The sequence below is a fragment of the Macaca thibetana genome, chromosome 7, assembly GCF_024542745.1.
Source record: "Macaca thibetana thibetana isolate TM-01 chromosome 7, ASM2454274v1, whole genome shotgun sequence".
NCBI lineage: Eukaryota > Metazoa > Chordata > Mammalia > Primates > Cercopithecidae > Macaca > Macaca thibetana.
This window is the reverse complement of record NC_065584.1, coordinates 162,611,944-162,632,027: the sequence shown is the minus strand read 5'-3', so window position 1 is coordinate 162,632,027 and position 20,084 is coordinate 162,611,944. Positions and strand designations below refer to the sequence as shown.

At 54.7% G+C, this 20,084-nt stretch overlaps 2 protein-coding genes across 6 annotated transcripts in view; one reads left to right on the top strand and one right to left on the bottom strand.

Annotated features, from left to right (window-relative positions):
- The window catches only part of LINGO1 (leucine rich repeat and Ig domain containing 1), a 202,191-nt gene that overhangs the window by 63,338 nt on the left and 118,769 nt on the right, over positions 1-20,084 (top strand). For 4 of the 5 annotated variants that reach the window (XM_050799965.1, XM_050799964.1, XM_050799968.1 and 1 more), the window contains one exon: positions 17,503-17,564. The exons of the other annotated variant lie outside the window; for it this stretch is intronic. The gene's annotated coding sequence lies outside the window, so the exon portion shown is untranslated. The remainder of the gene's footprint in view (positions 1-17,502; positions 17,565-20,084) is intronic. 5 annotated transcript variants of the gene reach the window in all.
- CRABP1 (cellular retinoic acid binding protein 1) overlaps positions 1-20,084 on the bottom strand; it is a 658,055-nt gene that overhangs the window by 606,197 nt on the left and 31,774 nt on the right. The gene's annotated exons all lie outside the window — the stretch shown is intronic.

Sequence of the window (20,084 nt, the reverse complement as noted above, 5' to 3'; positions counted from 1 at the left end):
CACAGAGTCTCCTCTCAGCTGAACATAGCCTCCACAGGTTATTCTGACCCAGGCCTTACTTCCACAGCCAGACACCGAAGCCAAGAGAATGCCAGTGACTTATCCAAGGGCCCACAGATGCTTAGCTTTAGAGCTGAACTACAGCCCTAGTCTCTGAACTCCCCATTGCATTACAAGGAGGCTTTAGGACTTCCTAGTGTTCCGTCAACTGGGCAAGCACCACCTACTGTGTGTCTGCCTCTATAACAGGCTTGGTGATGGAGGAGAGTTGGAGGCAGTCAGGTCTCTGTTCTCTCCAGCACGCGGGACCCACGAAACAACAGCCATAGCCACAGCCATGACAACAGCGAGAGAGCCGGGGATGGCAAATATGACAGTATGTATGTGCTTGATTTTGTGGTGTCTGTGAGAAGTACTTGAGAGGTGTGAGGCACAGTAGGTCCCTGTAGGATGGAGCAGTCAGGAAGGCTGTTTGGAGGAAGTGGCACCCAGCCTGGAGAGGCAGAAAGGAGGGAGAAACTGGTTGCTGAAGAGGGGGCCAGAATGAAGCTGGCCTGTGTGTGAGTGATGGTGAGAAGTCCATCCAGTGGGCTCAGGGCAGCTGGTGGCAATGAGCCTGGGAAGGTCTGCAGTGCCCCATGAGGGGCTGGTCTCTGTCCTGTGGGCGCACTGGAAGGCTGACCAGCACAGGAACACAGTGGGATTCCCCTCCGCTCTACAGTGCTATAGCCTGCTTTGGTGTCAGAATCCAAGCCCCTACCTCTCCCTTGCTCCCTTACCTAGGGTTGGCTGATTCCATCTGGAAGTGACAATAGGCCGTGGTTGTCTATGAGGCCTTTGTGCCTTATCACCCAACCTGTAATCTTTCCCACCCAACACAGGCTCCTTTTCCCTGGCATTTGTCAAAAACATGGGACAGAGCCCCAGAGCCATGTGGGGAGGCCAGGCTGGAGAAGGCCTCTTGCTGCCCATCGATTTGCATTGCTTTTGCCAGCTGCCTGAGTGGGTTTGCCGGACACCATGGGGCTGTGTTTGGCTTTGGATAATGAAATAATGTCTTCACCGAGGAAGGGAGAAAGCCTTTGCTAATTAGCTCAGCTGCCTACTTTTAGGGCAAAAGTCTTTACTGTTAGGCTCCCGTCGCTGGCCGAGTGGTGGGGCTCTGTGGGAAGCCAGTGGGGCGGGCAGTCCACCTTGGGGGAGACAATGGGAGGATGAGAGGGGCTAGGGCAGGCAGGGCCGACATTTTCCAGGGACATTATCTCCTTGGCCTTCTGTCCCCCAGCAGCATTTTCCTGGCACAGGCGCAGCATGGGGTAAGAAAAGGTCTTGGGATGACGTAGATCCTGGTTCTGTCCCCAGCCCTGCCACTTGCAGGCCTCGTGGCCTTGGGCAAGACACAGCTGACTCTCCGGGTTTCGAGTCACCTCCTCTGAAGAAGGAGGCATGGTCACATGTGAGAGGGCAGCTCCTGGGCTTGGTGAGATGATGGAACAAAGCACCCAGCACACAGTGGGGACTTGGGAAATGTGGGTGGCTTCATGTTCACTACTTAGGATCACAGCCTTACCTTGCTATTGGCTCGGGCCTTGTTCATCTAGAGCTCAAGTGCCCCACTATCCACCCGTCTGACCCCATAGAAGGGTGAGATCTTCTTCCCTGACTTCTCCCAGGGACTGGGAGGCAGTGGGGCCAGTTGAATGGCTGGATTCAAAGGCAAAAGCATTTGAAGTGCTCCTTCCCCTACAGTTTAGGCCCTGGGGCTAGTGGGAAGGGGCTGAAGATGAGGCCAAGTGATCAGAAGAGGGAGGGCCAGGATGGAAAGGCCTGAAAACCTGACCCTCCTCCAGGAAGTCCTCCAGGGATCAGCTGGAGGTACTCTTTCTCTGTGTCCCCCTACCCCATAGACTTTCACTGTGTCCTTCCCAGGGCATTTCCCCCCACTATCACAGGTCTTATGCTCATTCCCATCTCTGTGAGGCTTTCCAATATTCTAAATTTCTCATACCTGTGACTCGTGGACCCTATGGGCGAGGTGGATAATAGTAGGAGCAGTAGTCATGGTGTTCAAGGCAATGATCCTAAAAGCAACCAGCCTTTCTGAGGACTTAGCATGTTCTAGGCATAGGTCAAGGAACCCTGCAAGGATCACTCCCTTACTTTTGGTAGACGGGGTTGGACTGACTCCCATTTTACAGAGAAGGAAGCTGAGGCCTGAATGGGAGAGGGGCCTCTTGAGGGCATAGCATAAGTAAAGGCAGAGATTCACACCTGTCCTCACACCTGGCTCAGGTCAGTTTAGACTGACAATCACGAATGGCGTGCCCACTCTGCACCCCGCCCTGGACACAGAGAGAGATGGTACAGACGCAGGCCCTCAAGCAGGTGGTGGTCCATGGAATACCCTCCACGCTGCCCTCATTCTTCCTGACCTCCTTCTTGCCCTAACTCAGAGGTGCCAGCTGCATCTTTCCCACTGGACTGGTCCTGCCTCTGACTCTGGGGTCCCTTCAGTGTAGGCTGCACAGGCAGAGGCTCCGGTCTCATCAGCCAAAGTATTTCTGGCACTTATCAAGCCCTGGCACGTAGTAGGGGCTCACCTAATACTTGGTTAGTGGTGGAATAAATGTCATTGTGTGGATTCAATGAGACCATGTATATGAAGTACTTGACACTCAACCAAATATTTATTGAGTGAAAAAATACCTTTGGGTGGAAAGAAGGAGGTACAGGGTGTCAAATGTCTGGCTCATGGTAGGCTCAGCACAGGGGAATGGCTGCAGCTGTAATTGTTGGCATCCATTCTTCTGGAAGGGGTTGAGTGGATGGACCAGAAGCAGACCCGGGAGGCTGGAGAGAGAGACGGGGAGGGAAGCAGGCAGGCACCGGAACTCCCAGGAAGAGGCAACAGCAGGGAGAAGGCTGGTTCACAGCTGGGGGCCCTGACACCTACTCCGTGTGGAGCTGGGGACTGGAGCGTGTACATGTGTGCACGTGTGTGGGTGGCTGTGTGTGTGTAAAACAAATAACTGGAAAATGAATTTAATTATAAGGCACTTTTAATAGTTATTTATATTTAATCCTGCTAATTCTGCTTCTCATGTAGCCAAACTGTAATGCTATTCTTCTTACTCATTTGCTAGTGAGAGTGGGGGAGAGAGGGGAGCGGGAGGCGGCCTCTCGGGAGGGCAGCAGGTATCCCCCAACCCTGGGGTGGGCCAGTTCAGGGATGGATACTGAGGACAGTGAGGAAGGGGCCACTGGCAAGGCTGTCTCAGGGGGCATCTGGGACGCGGCCCCTGCTCTGATTCCAGGGCACGTGTTCACTCAGCCCTTGGGGTGGGTATGGAGGAGCCATGGAGAGAGTCCAGCCTGAGTCAGGCAGACCCAGGTTCAAATCCATGTGTCTTAACTTCAGGGGCTCACTTTCTCCACCTGTAGAGTGCTATCACCCACTCCCCACCCCCACCATGAGAGCTGCTGGGAGGATTAAATTGGAGAGAGTGGGCCTGCCCCATGGCATCTTGTCCAGAAAGGCCAGTTCCGCACCCTCCTTCCTCTCACCAGCCCTCAAGCTGGCCCGCGGTCCAGCCCCTCCAGACACACCCAGCCAGCCCTCAGCTTACTGGCAGAGAGAAGATGTTTGACTAACTCTATGGCCAATAACTGACTTCTGTCCCTTATTTGAGAACCCTTATTTGAGAACCCCTTAGGAGAACCGGAGGGTTGGGTTGGGTTGGAGGGTGGTCTGGTGGTAGGAGCAGCTTCACTGAGCATCTGGGAGCGGTCCACACAGCAGCCATGGGAGTGGGCAGAGGGGATGACACGTTCCTAAGAAGGGTCCACGGCATGGGCCACGTGGTGGCTTTGGAGAAAGGTCAGGAGTTGGAGACCCAGACCCGCTCTGCTGTGGAGAGTCTGGGATAGCTGGTGGCCCCTGCTGAGTCTCTTTTGTTTTCTTGTCGGGGCCACAAGGCCAGGATGTGAAGGACTGGGCAATAAAACCAGGGAAGAGCTTCAGGCAGGTTTAAGGCCTGGAGATGGGGCTGGCGGGGAGGTGCTGAGTACTCACTGGGCCCACCGGGGGAATGGCATTGGGCTTGTTTTCTGACAGTGCTTCCTGTGGCCAGAATGAAGGCAGGGGCCTCAGAGTAGCCTGGAATGGAGCAGGCAGGTGATGCTGGGCTCAGACCTCTCTCTCTAGGGACCCCATAGAAATTGGGCTGGGGGGCTGGGTGCAGTGGCTCACACCTGTAATCCCAGCACTTTGGGAGGCCGAGGCAGGCGGATCACCTGAGGTCAAAAGTTCGAGACCAGCCTGGCTAACATGGTGAAACCCCGTCTCTACTAAAAATACAAAAATTAGCCAGGCATGGTGGTGTGCGCCTGTAATCCCAGCTACTCGGGAGGCTGAGGCAGGATAATAGCTTGAACCCGGGAGGTGGAGCTTGTAGTGAGCCGAGATCATGCCACTGTACTCTCCATGTATTCTCCAGCGAGACTCCATCTCAAAAAAAAAAAAAAAAAAAAAAAAAGGAGGAAGGAAGGAAAATAAATAAATAAGGCTAGGGGCCAGTCACCGTGGCTCTTGCCTGTAATCCCAGCACTTCAAGAGGACGAGGTGGGAGGATTGCTTGAAGCCAGGAGTTCAAGACCAGCCTGGGCAACAAAGTAAACCTCTGTCTCTCCCCTGCACCACCCCCCAATAAAAGAAAAAAAAAGAAGTTGAGCTGGGACTGGGGTCCGTGACCTCTTCCTGGAGCAGGGTTGTGGGGAGGAAAAGTCAGGGGCCCGCCTTCCTCGGTGTGTTGCTTCTTCCCATGCTGTCCTGGTCCCACCCACTATGCTGGGGCCACCTACCTCAAGGTTCCTGGGCTCTGCAGGACATCAAAGGGGTTGGCCACGCCCAGAGGCTACCCTGAGGGCGGGCCCTGAGCCAGGCTCTGTGCTGGGCTTCTTCCTGATCTTCTCTCATGGAATCCCTGCAGTGACACTGTAAGGTGGATGCTACTATCCCCATTTTATAGATGGGGAAACCGAGGCTCAGGGAGATTGAGGACGTGATTAGAATTTGGGTCATCTGACTCCAAAGACAGTTCCTTTACCCACTGGCAAACTCTGGTGACCCAAGGGGAAGAGGAGGATGGCATAGTCAGAGTGCACAGTGAAGGCACTGCCCTCTTAGGAACAGCTGAGAGAGCATGGGTTTCCAGTCCTGGTGTTCACACCCCCGGAGGTCCAGCAGTGGTCTCTCTGAGGCCCTGCAGGGCTGTTGGTGTGGCCAGTGTCTTAACCGGCTGAGGAGGGTGCCTCAAAGGGGCAACCACAGTCCCTGTTTAGAGTTGTGTGGAAGGAGAAAGGTTGGCTTTGGGCTCTATTGCACCGGGGTTCAAATCTTGGCTCTGCTACACACCAGCTGTGTGCCCTTTGGCTGACCACCTGACCCCTGAGCCTCAGCATGGCCACTGCTGTCTGGCACGCAGTACACGCGTGGTACCACCCACCCACCCTCCTCCTCCCTGCCTCCTTCCTCCACTGATGTGTGGAGGTGGGTAATGACTGAAGGTATGATTCTCTCTGGGATAGTTTCACTTTAATAAGAGACTTTAATGCCTCCGAACCCCAGCGGATGTTTCCCTTTAATGGTGACATTTCAGGCGTGGTGACAGCCATGAGGAGATTCTGGAGGCGGGGGCCTGCCTGGCTCTGCATTGGTGCAGCCTCCTTCTTTGGCCCTTCTTCCACTCCCGTTCCCAGGGCTCATGCTGCTCTCTTGCAGGCAGGTCAGTGTTTCGTTAATTTGATTGAGGGATCTGTTCTGAGTGTGCTCACTCTACAGCTCCTAGAAGCCCAGCCTGGGAATTGGTGGGCGTTCTGACACAGACAGGGCCAACCTGAGCTCTGCTCATCTAGGCAGTGAGAGGTTACAGCAAAAGTAATGAAGAGGCTTGCAGGGGGAGTGATTGACCTGCTTGGGGGAACCCTGGAGGTCTGTCCCAGGGAAGAGTCTCTGGGCATGCTGAGCTGAGCGTGATGGATCTTTTCTGTTCATTAAGACAGCACCCACCCCACCCCCAGGACCTGTCTGCACTCCAGATGACTCGCAATGTCCCCTCATCCATTCACTGCTCCCGAAGTGCTCCCAAGCCCTGGCTGTATTGACAGGGGAGAAGAGGAGGAGGAGATGTGGCCCCCTGCTAGGCCTGGGCAGGGGACCAAGGGACAGAGGATTGGAGCTCTGGAGGAGCAGTCCTGGGCCTGCGGATGGGGTGGTTGGGTATTCTTAGCTAACTCAGTGGAACTAAAGAAAGGGAGGGTTTGAAGAGGTCCCAAGGGAGAGGTCCATGGCCTGGGCCTAGGGGCCTGCGTTCTAGTCCAGGTTTTGCAGCTGATTCCTTTGTGACTACGGGTAAGTCTCTGCCCTCTCCTGGCCTAAATTTTCCCATCTGTCCAATGGGGGTTTTGGTCTGGGCCAGCTAATCTATGGCCTCTTTCAGCACCCTCCATCCCTGGGAGTGGGGGTGGTCTCTGGAGCCCAAGGAGCTGGAGACGGGTGGGAGGCAGATGTACGTGCTGCTGTGTGCTGTGGCCAGCACATTCATTAAGCATCTGTAAGATGGATACACCCCCCAGTTCACCTGGCACACGAACCTCTAGATTTATTTCTTCCTGAATGGTGCCATCCATCATGTTAGCTTTGCTGCCAATGGTGCGGCTGGCTCCTGCCTGAGCCTCCTGAAGGGTAGGGTCCCTTGTTATCCTCCAGGCAGGGCTCCTCGCCCCCAGCCCCCAGCCTTGCTCCTGCACCTGTCCGCCCCTCAACTTGTGTGGCATGGGGATAATTCTACCCATTAGGTCTGCTCCAGTCCCCAGCCAGACCACAGGTTCAGGGTGCTCTGAGGGGTTCTGGGGCAATCAGGGCTGTCTTCTTGAAGGAGGTGGCAGTACTGGCTTTAGACCTAAAAATGTGTCTAGGCAGGAAGTGGACAGGTGGAAAGAAGACTAAGTGCTTTCAGTGTTGATGTTGAGGGAGGGATGGAATTCATGGAACAAAGTGAGCGAGGTCCCACACTTATACTCATGTTATTTATACCTATGTTGCTTATGAAAGGTGCCCAGGCAACAGTGTTTATTGACTGACTGATTGATCCTGTCCCCAGTTCTTTTTTTTTTTTTTGAGACAGGGTCTCACTGTCTCTCCCAGGCTAGAGTGCAGTGGCATGAACACACCTCACTGCAATCTGGAACTCCTAGGCTCAAGTGATCCTCCTGCCTCAGTCTCCTGTGTAGCTGGAACCACAGGTGCATGCCACCATGCCCAGATAATTCTTTGTTTTGTAGAGATGGGGTTTCACTTTGTTGCCCAGGCTGGTCTCGAACTCCTGGGCAGCCTCCTAAAGTGCTGAGATTATAGATGTGAGCCACTGTGCCCAGCTCCTGATTCTTATAATTTCCTGTTTTTCAGACTCAGGTGCTCTTTTACCCTTCCTAAGTGGCTCAGGAACTATCCGGTGACCCCACCCCAGCCTCCATCAGACAGTCCCCCACAACATCCATCCCTGTTAGAGGCATGCAGAATATGGCAAAGTTTGCCCGACCTTGGACAAGTCACCTCATCTTTTGAGCCTTGGTTTCCCCTTCTATGAAATAAAGATGGCTGGTCTTGCCTGCCAGGGTTTTGAGGAAGAGATGAGCAATTGTGTATGAGGTGATCGGCACAGGGCGTCATTCACAGCAGGGTCCCAATGCATGTGGGTCTCCTCCTTTATCCTGAAAAAGACCTGCAGGTTTCACTGAAGAAAGGACATTTGAGATGGTCTCCAGCGAATGAATAGAAGCTCAAGCTCAGTGGGCAGAGTCAGGTTGGGATGGCAGTGGTTCTGGATTTCAGCAGGACACCTGGAATGGTGCTAAGGGTCTCTGCTGGGGACAGCTTTTTTTTTTTTTTTTTTTTTTGAGATGGAATCTTGCTCTGTCACCCAGGCTGGAGTGCAGTGGCAAGATCTCGGCTCACTGCAAGCTCTGCCTCATGGGTTCACGCCATTCTCCTGCCTCAGCCTCCTGAGTAGCTGGGTCTACAGGTGCCCACCACCACGCCCAGCTGATTTTTTGTGTTTTTAGTAGTGATGGGGTTTCATCATGTTAGCCAGGATGGTCTCGATCTCCTGACCTTGTGATCTGCCTGCCTCGGCCTCCCAAAGTGCTGGAATTAGAGGCATAAGCCACCGTGCCCGGCCTTTTTTTTTTTTTTTTTAAGACAGAATCTTGCTCTCTCGCCCAGACTGGAGTGCTAGAGTGAACTCTTGGACTCAAGCAGTCTGCCCACCTTGGCCTTCCAGAGTGCTAGGATTACAGGCATGAGCCACTGCTCCAGGCTAGCTTTTGTTATTCTTACTGAGGGTCAGAGAGGTTAGGGACTTGCTCATAGACACACAGCTCGTGATGAACATTCAGGATACAGGTTGACGCCTGTTTAATTCCAAAGCTATGCTCTTTCCTCTGCTCCAGGCAGCCCTGGTGTCTGCCAGAGGTGCCTGATGTGCAGCCAGTGTCCAGGCCTCGTTTGGGGAGAGGTTGAAGCAGGCTCTGCCTACGGTGAGTTCTCTCCTGAGGGTCTTCAAGAGCAGGACCTTGTCTGTCTCACTCACTTCCATATCTGCTGGGGACCCTCAGGGCCTAGTAGGTGCTCAAGAAATACTTGTAAGTTGGCTATAGATGAATCAATAAATGAAGGCAGGGAGGGTTACCGGGTTGCTCCTAGGGCTCCTGGTGCTCATCGTGGGAGCCCCTCACACCTTCATCTTCTGTGCCAGATTGGGAGGACTCCCCCACCCCCACAGTCTGGCTTTTAGCAGCACCCCCTTCAGCCCTTCTGATGCCCACCCAGCTGCCTGCCTCTCCCTAGGAGGCAAATCTTCAGCCTCCCTCCTGCGTCCCTGGGTTCTCCCCGCTTGCTTGTTAACTCGAGAATAACTCCCCAGCCAGCCCTGAACACGATGCTTTTGCCTCTGCTTTTATATTGCGTTGTAATGTGACTGTCTAAAGGTTCTTAAAGAAGAGAGAAAAGCAAGATCATTGCCTACTCTGTGCCCAGAGTAGATTCTGTCTTCAGGAGGGATGGGGCAAAACCTCCCAACCCTCTTTAGACTGGGGGTCTTTGGAGCCTATCTGTCTTTAAGGTAGGGTACAGGGCACAGGCCTGAGGCCAGGAAGCCTGGGCTCTGACGCTGTCCCCTCAAGAATCTGTGCCCCTCTTAGCCCCTTGACTCCCTGCGATGGGGGAAAAGAGTCTCGCCCCTCCTTTTACAGAGGACATAGGGGTCCTGGAGCTCTTTGTCCCCTCTGCCCTGCCCCTGGAGAATGCTGGGTGCTTGTGCCAAGCAGAGTGGGTTCCCGGTGAAGGTGTGCTGGAGGTGGGCATAGGTGGATGGAGGGAGGAGGGAAAGGTGCTGCCTACAACTCCTCAGTGAGGCCCTCCTGGCAGGGGGATCATGGGTTAGTGGGTAGTCAGGAGAGCCAAGGCAGCATGGAGCCCAGGAGGGCTCTCCTCCCGCCCCCCACCCTTTCAGTCACTCCATCTCTCCCACCTTCCTCACCAGATTCTTCTCAACTTCTGAGAAGGTGAGGTTGGGCATTGGGCTAAGGGCCCTGTGCACCCATGCACCACTGCGGGTTCTCTCCATCCTCTCACTGCACCCCAAGCTTTCTGGGAGCATCGTGGAAATGCATCGGCTGTGAGGGTGGACTCCTTGTGTCTGGGACTGCCAGGGCTGGTCCACACCTAGCTGCTGAGAATTCCTCCCCTTCCAGCTGTTTGCTTCTTACCTTTCCAGCCGTTTTGGCAGGCTCTCTTCTACAGTCTCTGCCACAGGTGAAGGTGGCCGTGCTCCCACTCTCCCCGGACAGCACGCTACTCTTTGGAATTCGGTTCCCCTGACTGCCTTGTGACACCAGCCCTCCAGCAGACCGAACAAAAGTTATGGTTTTGCAGAATATCCAGCTTTTTCTCCTTAGTTGGGAGTGATGCTCTCTTGTGGCTTTTACATCCTGGATGAGGTAGAATCCCTCTGTCTCTGGCTCTCGTGGTTAACAGTTTTGGATTTACCCAGATCTGGGTTCAAATTCTGCCTCCACCAGATGCTGGCTGTGTGCCCTAGGTGAGTCATCCCAACCCTGCACCTTAGTTTCCCCTCTGGAAAGGGGGATACTGGTGCCCAGTTCAGTGAACTGCTGAGAGGGAGGTGAGTTGAAGTGCTCAAGAAGTGGCCATCAAGTGGCTCTGTGAGGCCCTGTTCATTGTGCCTCTGCCTCCCAGAGGCTGTGGGGAGGAAAGCTAGGGAGCAGCTCTGGCTGGGCCGGCCTGCAAGCCGGGGCGGGGCTAGCCTGTGCCTTCTCACCTTCAGAAGCTTTGGAGAAAACACTGCTCCACACGTGTCCCCGGCAGCTTCTCTGGCCCAGCCTGAGCTAGGCTTGTGGGGCTTAGCCAGGTCCGTTAGCTCCTCGGGAGCATCCCCTCTGCCCAGCCTCTCATCTTACCAGTGCCTGGCAGAAGGCCCCACTCTGCTTGGATGGGTCCATGGAGCTCCTGGGCACAGAGGGTGATGCTCAGCACCTTTGCCTGGCATTGGAGGCCCTTCCCATTAGGGATGGCCCAACCCCACCTCTGCCCTTCTCCCTTGCCCATCTCTTTCTCTCCATCTGAACCCAGGATTCCTCTTGGCCCCTCTCCTTTCTGGTTTCAGCTGAGGTCTTGGGAAGCCTTGTGTTTTGACATTCTAGGTGAGAGCATTCTAGGCCAGGCTTTCTGAGTACGTTTGGGGACCAGGGCTTCTCCAGTCCCCAGAAGCAAGGCAGGGCTAGTTGCACAGAGCTTCCTTTACCTCCAACTGTACCTGATGCCCACAGAGCCCGCAGCCTCAGGGGACTGCACTGGGGAAGCTGAGGCGGGAAGCTGCTTGTCTGCGGAACCACAAGGTCAAGCGGTTTTGTTTCTTGCTGGCAGTGGTGGGCCCTGGGGAGAGCGGCTGGCCACAGTGTAGTCGGTGGGGCCTGTGGCCTGCCCCTCCTGGGTGGCCGGGCCCTGTTTCCAGGGCTGCTCTTGGGGACGCTGGGGCCTAGGCTTCTGAGGACCCCAGAGAAGGATGGTCAGGGGCCTTCCTGGGGCAAGAGCCCTGGCCTCTGCTGTATCCTCTAAAGGTGGCTGGGGTAGGGGGTCCTCAGGGCTCAAAGGCAGAGGGCGGAAAACCTGAGACTGGTCAGGGAAGGTTCCAGGAGTTTCCCAGCCTCTCAGGACAGTGTGTGGGGTGGGGGTTGGTTCCTTAAAGGCTCAGGCTTGGGGTGCTGCTGACTCGTGTTCCCAGAAGCTCAGCCAGACCAGAAGCCTAGAGGGCAAAGAAGCAAATCTAGAGGGGGCACCTGTGAGGCTGTTTGCAGGGTGTCCCCTGCTGAGAGTGTGCTCCCCAGCCCAGCCAATGTCTCCTTCCTGGAGAAGCACTTCAGGTGTCTCTTGCCCCCGCCGGCCCAGGTTTGGGCTTCTCCAGCCTCCTGGTTCCCTTCCTTGGCCACATGGTATGTTAGCTGCCTGACTCCTGGTGTGTGAGCTCTTCTGGGGGCGAGGGCAGGGCTGGGTGGGGGAGTGCCTGAGCCCCAGGAGATGGATATGTGTGAACAATGACTGCTTAGGGACAGGAGGGAGGCTGCTGCCACCTTTGGCCACTGTTGCCAGGCCGCGTAGCTTGGCGGAAGCACTGCCTTCTTGGAACCTCAGCTTCTTCTTCTCCTCCTGGCCTTTTTGGGGGTTGAAAGTTAGAGATCTGCTTGGACAGGCTTCGGTCTTTAGGTGCCCACCTCTGCAGGTCTTTTCTGAGCCTCTGTCCCTATTGCTCTGGACTCCCCACCCTACTGTCCGAATCCTTGTGTATTCAAAGCTCCGCCCCGCCCCTCCAGGAAGTGCTCCCTGATGCCTCCAGCCCTCGCTGATCAGAGTCAAAGCCTCCTGAGGGTGCTTCCATTTGCTGTCTTCCCCTTGACACACACCCTTGGCTGTGAGTGGGGCACCAGGTACACAGAGGCCCCACAGCATGACGGGCAGGTGAACCTGTAACATCCCATAACAGGCCAGCATGGTCTGTGCCGGGTAGGGAGGAGCACAAGGGTGGGGCCATTGAGGCAACATTTGTGCTGCATCTTGGTGGGAGAGGCTGGAGACAAGAGGGTCTTGGGGGCAGACATCAGGCTAGGAAAAGCCTTGAATGCCAGGTGGGTAATTTGGGGATCTGGCCTTTCTCTGCAGGCAGAGCACCGGGGAGAGGCTGTAATCGGATGGTGCACTCCTGGGAGCAGACCCTCCCCATAGTGCCTGGAGCCCTCCACCCATACCCTCTGCCTGGTGGTCTCATACTTGTTTTTCAGACCTCTGCTCCAAGGACACTTCCTCAGGGAAGCCCTCCCTGACCACACTGTCCATGCTGTCATGGCTCCTTGGCTTTTCCTTTAAAGCCCTTATCCCAATGTGTCTCCCACCCAAGTGTGGCCATTGATTAATGACTGCCTCTGCCACCAGGCTTTACAGCCACTGAAGGCAGGAATCAGAAGGGTTTGGTGGTCCCCTGGGTCCCCAGCTCAGTGCCTGGCACAGGATAGGTGCTCCATAAACGCTGACCGAATATGTGAATGCATGCGGGGCACAGAACCCAGGAGCCGCTGGCTGGAGGGGCCGCTGGCTGATGGGTTGAGGGGAGGCACAGTCCCCCAGAAAGCAGGGGCAGCTCCTCTGTCCCAGCCATCCCAGCCGGTACTGTGCTCCCTTTGTTTATCATAGGTGGCTCTTTCAAGAACCACTTGCAGGAACAAAAGCCGTCTCTGGCAGCACCTCAGTGGGTGGGCTGGGCCTCCTGAAATGCTTTGAGAAAAGGTGGACTGAGCCAACTTGTCACCCCCAGGCTGGCTGGTGACTCTTGGAAGAGGGGGCGATCACAGTGGCGGGGGGCGTGGGAGACAGGGTGATTGGTGGACCCAGCCCTGACCTCACCAAAATTATTTTTAAAGCCTGCAAGAGAAAGGGGTTATTTTTAACCTTTGTTCCATCAAGGCATCCCAAGGGAAAAAGAAGGGAAAAGGAAGGAGATGGGGAGTTGCAGAGGGGCACAGGAGTAGGGCCAGGGGCTTCTGAGGGAGGGGAAGCAACCCCAGAGGCCCCCAAGGACTTGCTTTTTTGTCCCTAGCCCTTTTAAATTTTTTAAAAGCTCCAAACAGCAAGAGGGACAGTGGAGTTCATTATATCGAGTTATCTCCTCCGTTTCAGGCAAAGATCAATCTTCTGAGTCTTGCAGCTCCAAGGGGGGAAGGGAAGAGAAAGAAAATGGGAGGCGAAAGGAAAAAACTCCCTGGACCAATTTCCGCTGTGAACACAATTACTGGGCTGCCTGGCAGTGGCGCCAGCTGTTGGCAGGCATCCTGGCCCCCCGCCAGTCGCGTTCAGCTGCCGGCCGCCCCCAAGGCTCCCTCCTGAATGGGACAGGTTGGCAGGTGTAAGAGCCCCAGAACCCCTGGGCTGGGGGCTACTGGGCCTGTTATCCCAGGGAGGCTGGGGCCCCAGTGCTGTGCAGTGTGCTCTGCTGCGCCAGCTGGCCAGGCCTCAGTCTGGCTTCCACCTCCCTGCGTTTGCAGTGTGTCCTGCCTACTGGGCATGCCCTCTGGCTCCTGCCCGCTTCTTCATATGGGAGGCAGTTCATGTAGGGAGTGAGAACACAGGCTTCAGAGCCTCGTAGAGCTGACTGTGCCTCCCTCCCTCCCTCCCTCCCTCCCTCCCTCCCTTCCTTCCTTCCTTCCTTCCTTCCTTCCTTCCTTCCTTCCTTCCTTCCTTCCTTCCTTCTTTCCTTCCGCAAATATATATTGACTGTCTCCTGGGTGCCAAGCACTGCACATAGTACAGAGGTGAATCCAGAGGTGAAAGAGGTGGCTTCAGGCCCTGCATGCCTTACGGAGTTTATGTTGTGATGAGGAGGCAGACAAGAAACAAGGCCACATATAAATAAACAAGATAATGTCAGGTGGAGGAAATGCTTAGAAAACTGGGAGAGACTGGGGTGCATGGTGGGCATTTTACCTAGGGCGACTAGGGATGGCAAGAGGGCTCATTTGAATGGGATGGTAAGAAAGCCTGGGGGAAGAACCTTCAGTAGAAGGAGCAAGAGGGCAGAGACCCTGAGACTGGCCCATGTGGGAGGGAGGCCGATTGTGGTGGAAGATGATTTCTGAGAGGTGGGCAGGGCCTTGAAGGCTTTGAGAGAGTTTGAACTTGAGTTGAAACTGTACCATGGGCTCATGGCAGGGCAGCCGCAGGGCCTGATTCTCACGTCATTGTGCTGCTCTGATAGTTTGGGGCCAGAGGTGGAGGCAAGGAGCTGAGTGAGGGAGGAGGCTGTTTCAATAATCCGGGCAAGAGCTGGCCAGGGCAGGGCAGAGGAGCTGGGGGAAGCAGTCAGGTTCCAGATGTGTTCTGGGGTAGACCTGACAGGGTTTGCTGATGGCTTGGGTATGGGCCGAGGGAGAAAGAGAGAAGTCAAGGCTGAGGGAGATGTAATTTGGGGATAAAAATGAAGAGTTACGTTTTGGACAGGTCTGTTAGATGAGCAGTGGAGATGACAAATAGGCCTCTGAACATAAGCTGGTGCTCAGGAGGGAGTTGAGGCTGGTGAGAGGGACCTGGGGCACAGCAGGGGTTTAAAGTTGAGGAGTGTGCAGACAGGATGGGATGGAGAGGAGGTCCTGGTGAGCCCTGGGGCCTCAGATGCTTGGAGGGAAGTTAGGGAAGAAGGGAGAAGGTGTAGGAGGACAGCCCGGAGAGGCCGAGTCCTGGAAACCCGGAGATAAAATGTCTCCTGATGGAGAAAGCAATCAGCCGTGTCAGATGCTGCTGAAAGCTCAGGGACCAGTGGGGGAACAGAGAATGACTATTGGGCTTGGCAAAACTGAGATTTCTGGGGGACCTTGATAAGAGCAGTTTTGTGGAGTGGTGGGGACAGAACTGGAGAGGGAACTGGAAGTGAAGGAGTGGAGACAGTAGAGACAGTCCGTGAGTTTTGCTATTAAAGGGAAGCAGACAAATGGGAGGGTATGTGAGGTCAAGGAATTTCCCTCCCTCCCTCTCTGTCTTTTCCTCTCCCTCCTTCCTCCCCTTCCTCCCTTTCTCCTTTCTTCCCTCCCTTCTCTTCTCTTTTACAATATTGAGGCAAATTGCTATGCTCTGTGACTTTGGGCAAGCAGCATAACCTCTCTGAGCCAGTTTCCTTTTCTGCAGAATGGAGGTGACAACCCAGATGTTACTGGATCTGATGCACAACAGGTGCTGAGTAAATGGGAACTGTTCTAACATAGGGCTCACATGAGAAAATGGACAGTTGCACATCAGTACAGATGTTTTATGGAGGTCAACTTGGAAGCAAGTATCGACATGTAAAACATGTATACCCTTTGATCTACCCTTTAGGACTGCACCCAGAGAAATACTTACACGTGTGTGCAATGAGACAGGGTGTTTTTTTCCAGCAATGTTTGAAATAAAAAATTGGAAACACCTAAGCACTCATCCTTGGGGACCTGGTTACACAGGTGGGGGTACACCCCATGTGGCATGCCTCAGTGCAGCACCACGAGAGCTCAGCTGTGACTGTCCATTAGCAGAACATGCTGGAGCTTCACAGCCCAGATCCACAGTTTGGCTCCACTATGCCCTGGCTGTATACTCAGGCAGCTTACTGGTCACCACTCTACTCTGCACCTCAGTTTTCTTTTCTTTTCTTTCTTTTTTGGTTTTCCTTTTTTAGAGATGAAGTCTCATCCCGTCACCTAGGCTGGAGTGCAGTGGCACGATCATAGCTCACTGTGGCCTCCACCTTGGCTCAAGTGATCCTCCTGCCTCCGCCTCCTGAGTAGCTAGGACCACAGGTACACACCACCATGCCCAGCTAATTTTTTTAATTAATTAATTTTTTTGGAGAGACAGGGTCTTTCTACACCCAGGCTGGTCTTGAACTCCTGGGCTCAAGCGATCCTACCCCTTCAGCCTCCCAAAGTGCTGGGATTACAGGTGTGCACCACCGCACCTGGCCCACTTCAATTTCTCATCTACAAAATGAGGATCAAAACAACACCCACTTAGGGAGCTATTAATAGGATCAGATGAGTTAAGAGGTACAGCACTCAGCCCAATGTCTGGCACACGTTAGGTGCTCAGTGAGCAAAAGCATGGTTATTGCTGTGTATGGACAGGGAAAGGTCTCAAAAATCTGTTGTGAAGTGAGGAATGCGGGTGCACACAAGTATAGGGGCTGTGATCCCTGGTATATACCCCCATGTCTGTGTACACCTCTCTGCACACGTGTGCAAGTGCACAGTTAAAGTTTCAGGCCAAAGGGATGGCATTCAGTACCTCTGGAGAGGTGACTGGGAATGAGAGTGTTTACTGTACAGACTACTGTATTTGAACATCTTAAAAAGAGAATGCTTTCATGTGTTATTTGCATATTAAGACTATAATATGTGAAGGTAGTCATTTAGGTCTTCACCTCTTTTGGGAAGCCTTCCGTGACTGCACCAGCCCACCGCCTGCCCCTGTCAGATCTCCTCAGTGTTCAGAAGCCACGTTTCCACCGTGGCCGCTGGGAGTAAGATATGTGTGCACACGTGCATGTGTGTGTATGAGTGGTCTCCCATGTAGCCTGGGAACTCCTTGAGGGTATGGGCTTTGTACTTTCCAGGCTGGACACATCTTCAAGGCCAGCAGTTCTGAAAGTGTGATCCCCAACCAGCAGCATCAGCATTACCTGGGAGCTTGTTGGAAATGCAGATCCTCAGGCCCCCCCACCCCCAGGACCTACTGGTCAGAAAGTCTTGGGGTGGAGCCCAGAAAGCTGTGTTTGCACAAGTCCCAGCAACTCTGCTGCACCTGCTTGTACTGATGGGAGGCACAGTGAGGGTCACAGGGTGAGCCAGTGACAAAGCTGAGACTGGGCCCAGGTAAAGGCCTCAGGCAGATGTGCGAAGGCAGCCGTGGGTACTCCCTTCCCACCAGCTCCTCTGTGCTCCTAGGGACCATGAACCACATGTGGCCTCAGGAGGGAAGATTTGAGGTTCAGCCCTGTGTGTCCAGGGGCCAGAGAACTGTGACTTCCACTGCAGACAGGCTTGGATAGGTGGGGGCTGTGCTGCAAGTCCAGTTTGTGTGTCCTCTGGGGCCATGCGGGTGCCTGCATCCCAGCCTGCTGTAGCCCAGGCCCTTTCTTTACTGAAAGTGCAATCTTGACTCTGGAATGCATGTGGCATCTTTAGGCTGCCCACAAGCTTCCAGAGGGCAGGGTCCAGGTCTCCTCCTGCTCTATCTGGCCCAGTGCATGGGGAAGCCCAGGCTGGGCAGAGACTTGGGTGGGATTGGACTGCAGGATGGGTCTGCAGGCCCCAATCTGACTGTCCTCTCACCTCTTCCCTGCTGTCTCTTTGCAGGTGTCCCACTGAGGAGGCCCTGATCTTGAGCTCGGAGCCCTGAGACCTGAGCCAATGCTTGAGTGAGTTGAGCAGCTGCTGTCTGTGTTGGTGGATGCAGTGGGGCCAAGGGGTGTGTGCAGAGCAGCCGCCCTCTCTCTGCCACCCCTTTCTCCTCTATCATCTCCTGGACCCCCCTTTCCTGTCCCCAGCCATGTTCCTGGGGAGGGGCACTTTTGAGTCACTGGGCGAGGTGGAGGCGGGAAGGTTTGGGGATCAGCTGTTAGGAGAAAGGAGGAAGGCAGCTCCATGATCTGATGAGTCAGGCTTGTGGGTACTGGGGGCCCTTGGAGGGCAACCGCTCGGGCCCTGGGGAGCGTGGGTGCCTGGTCCAGGCGCCAGCCAGCCTTGAACTTGGGGATCCTGGAGGCTCCTCCTGGAGGAGGGGTGGAGCTGTGGGCCACTCAGGTGAGGTGGGCAGGCCAGGGAATCTTTTGGGTCTGGGAGTGCTCTAGGTGGTCAGGCTCTGACCTTAGGGCCTGGTTGTGCTCTGTGATAAGCATTTTTCAGACACTATTCCTGTGTCTGGGGATCACTGTTAGATAAGGGGTGGCAAGGCTGTCCCCAGTAGCCCCTGACCTCGACTTCAGTTCCAAGGACACTCTGTCCTGGGGATGATTACAGGGAGGGCTTCTGGTTTGTTTTTTTTTTTGGTTTTTTTTTTTTTTTTTTTGCTTTTTAATTAAAAAAAAAAAAAATCCATGCTCTCCCTCTCTCTGGGATTCTGGTTTTAATTTGGTGTCAAGGGCCTAGGCGTCTCTTCCGAGTCAGCCTTACCTACGTGCTCAGGAGGGAGCAGAAGGAGTGTGAAGTTGGGGAGATGGCACCCCTATTCACAAGCCTGAAGCAGCAGCAGCAGCAGCTCTATCGGATTTGAAGTAGTGGGAGCTGGAGGGGTGTGGCTGTCCATCTTCCACCCTTCCCTGGCCTAACTGGCCCCACGGCCCAGGGCAGGGGTTAACTTATATAAGGAGTTAGGGCTCTGTCTTCAAATTTCCGTATCTGTAAAAGGGAGCTCCTCATAGCGCATCCTCCTGAGCACTGTGTTGTGTGTAGAAGGCCAAGTACCAAGAGCTTGGCACACAGTTGGTGCTCAATAGATGTGAAAACACACAGTCATTTTGCAGCAGAGCCTTGGAAAGAGTTCGAAGGATCTGGGGATTGGAGAATTGCAGCCCTCGGCAGCTCAGATGCCCCTGCAAGGGCGCGTGCAGCCTCCTGTCATTTGGGAGAGGAGAAACTACACTCAGTGGACCTAATCCAGGCAGACTGCCTGGAGGAGGGGTGCTAATTGTGATTAATTTATGATGGTTGATCACCTCTTTTTAAGTGTACAAGAACTGTCTTCATACTTTAGTTAGCTCATTAATCTTAGCAACAGCAACCCATGAGAGGGAGCAGTTTGTTCCCTTGCCGCGGCCTTGGTGGCAAGGTAGGATTTGGTCTTGGTCTCCACTCCAGGTCCCATGGGTCTATCCATCTCTCTCCCTACACTTTGCCTCCCAGTGGTGGGTCACCTGAGAGGAGGGCTATGGTTGGAGGCCACGCCCTTGGCCACCATGTCCTCTGGTCAGGCCTTCAGGGGTCATGGCTTGGGGGTGGGAGCTGGAGGCTGCATCCATGAAGATGTGTGTGTGGACCAGGCAGCCACAGCCAGCAAGATTGTGAGAGGGAGCCTCTGGGCTAGTCTCTCGGGTTCTGGGTCTGGGGCACATCCGTCCTTCCTGGACATGCCCTCTTCCCTCTCCTCCGCACTTGGACACTAACAGTCCCCTCTGCTCAGAGTGTGCCTCCTCTGAGAAGATACCCCACAGCAACTGCCCTCAGCTGTCATCGTGTGGGTGGCTGAGTGGGCCCCAGCCCTACTCGGTTCAGTGAGAATGAGTTCCAGGCACTTGTCCCGACTTGGATGGGGGAGCTGTGGGGGTGGCTGGGGCTGAGAGGGCCTGGAAACAGGAAGGAGGGTGGGCAGGCAATTCAGGGATCTACAGACACAGGATTCAGTAGAAGGGATGCCATTCAGGGGAGATCTGAGAAGGGGCAGGCTCCAATCTGGGAGGCCGGCCGTGGCCGGCGGGGAGGGCTGTCAGTCAACACACCTGGACGCAGCATCTGAGCACCCTCGATTATTTATGACTCGTGGGATGGCCTCATGAAATCTTTGGAATAAAAGCAGCCTGTGCTGGATCAGAGCCTGAGCGTGCGTGCTGGGGGGCATGGGAGCCAGGAAGGAGGCATTATGCAAACCCAGGAGCCATAGTTACAACAACGGCATCTGTCCAAGTGCAGAGCAGGGAGCCATCATGGGCTCTGTGTGCAGGCAGGGCTGGCATGGGGTGTGGCCAGCGTTGGCCGGAAGCTCTGCCTCAGGGGAAGCCACTGAGGCACTAAGGGGTGGATGCCCATCTGAGGGGCCTGCACATGTAAAGTCCACTCCAGAAGGGACCTCAGTCCACCTGGCACAACCCAGCAGGCCTGGGGAAAGGGTCTTGCTTGGATGGGTGCATTTGCTGGGCACCTCCCGCCACCCCATCATCACCACC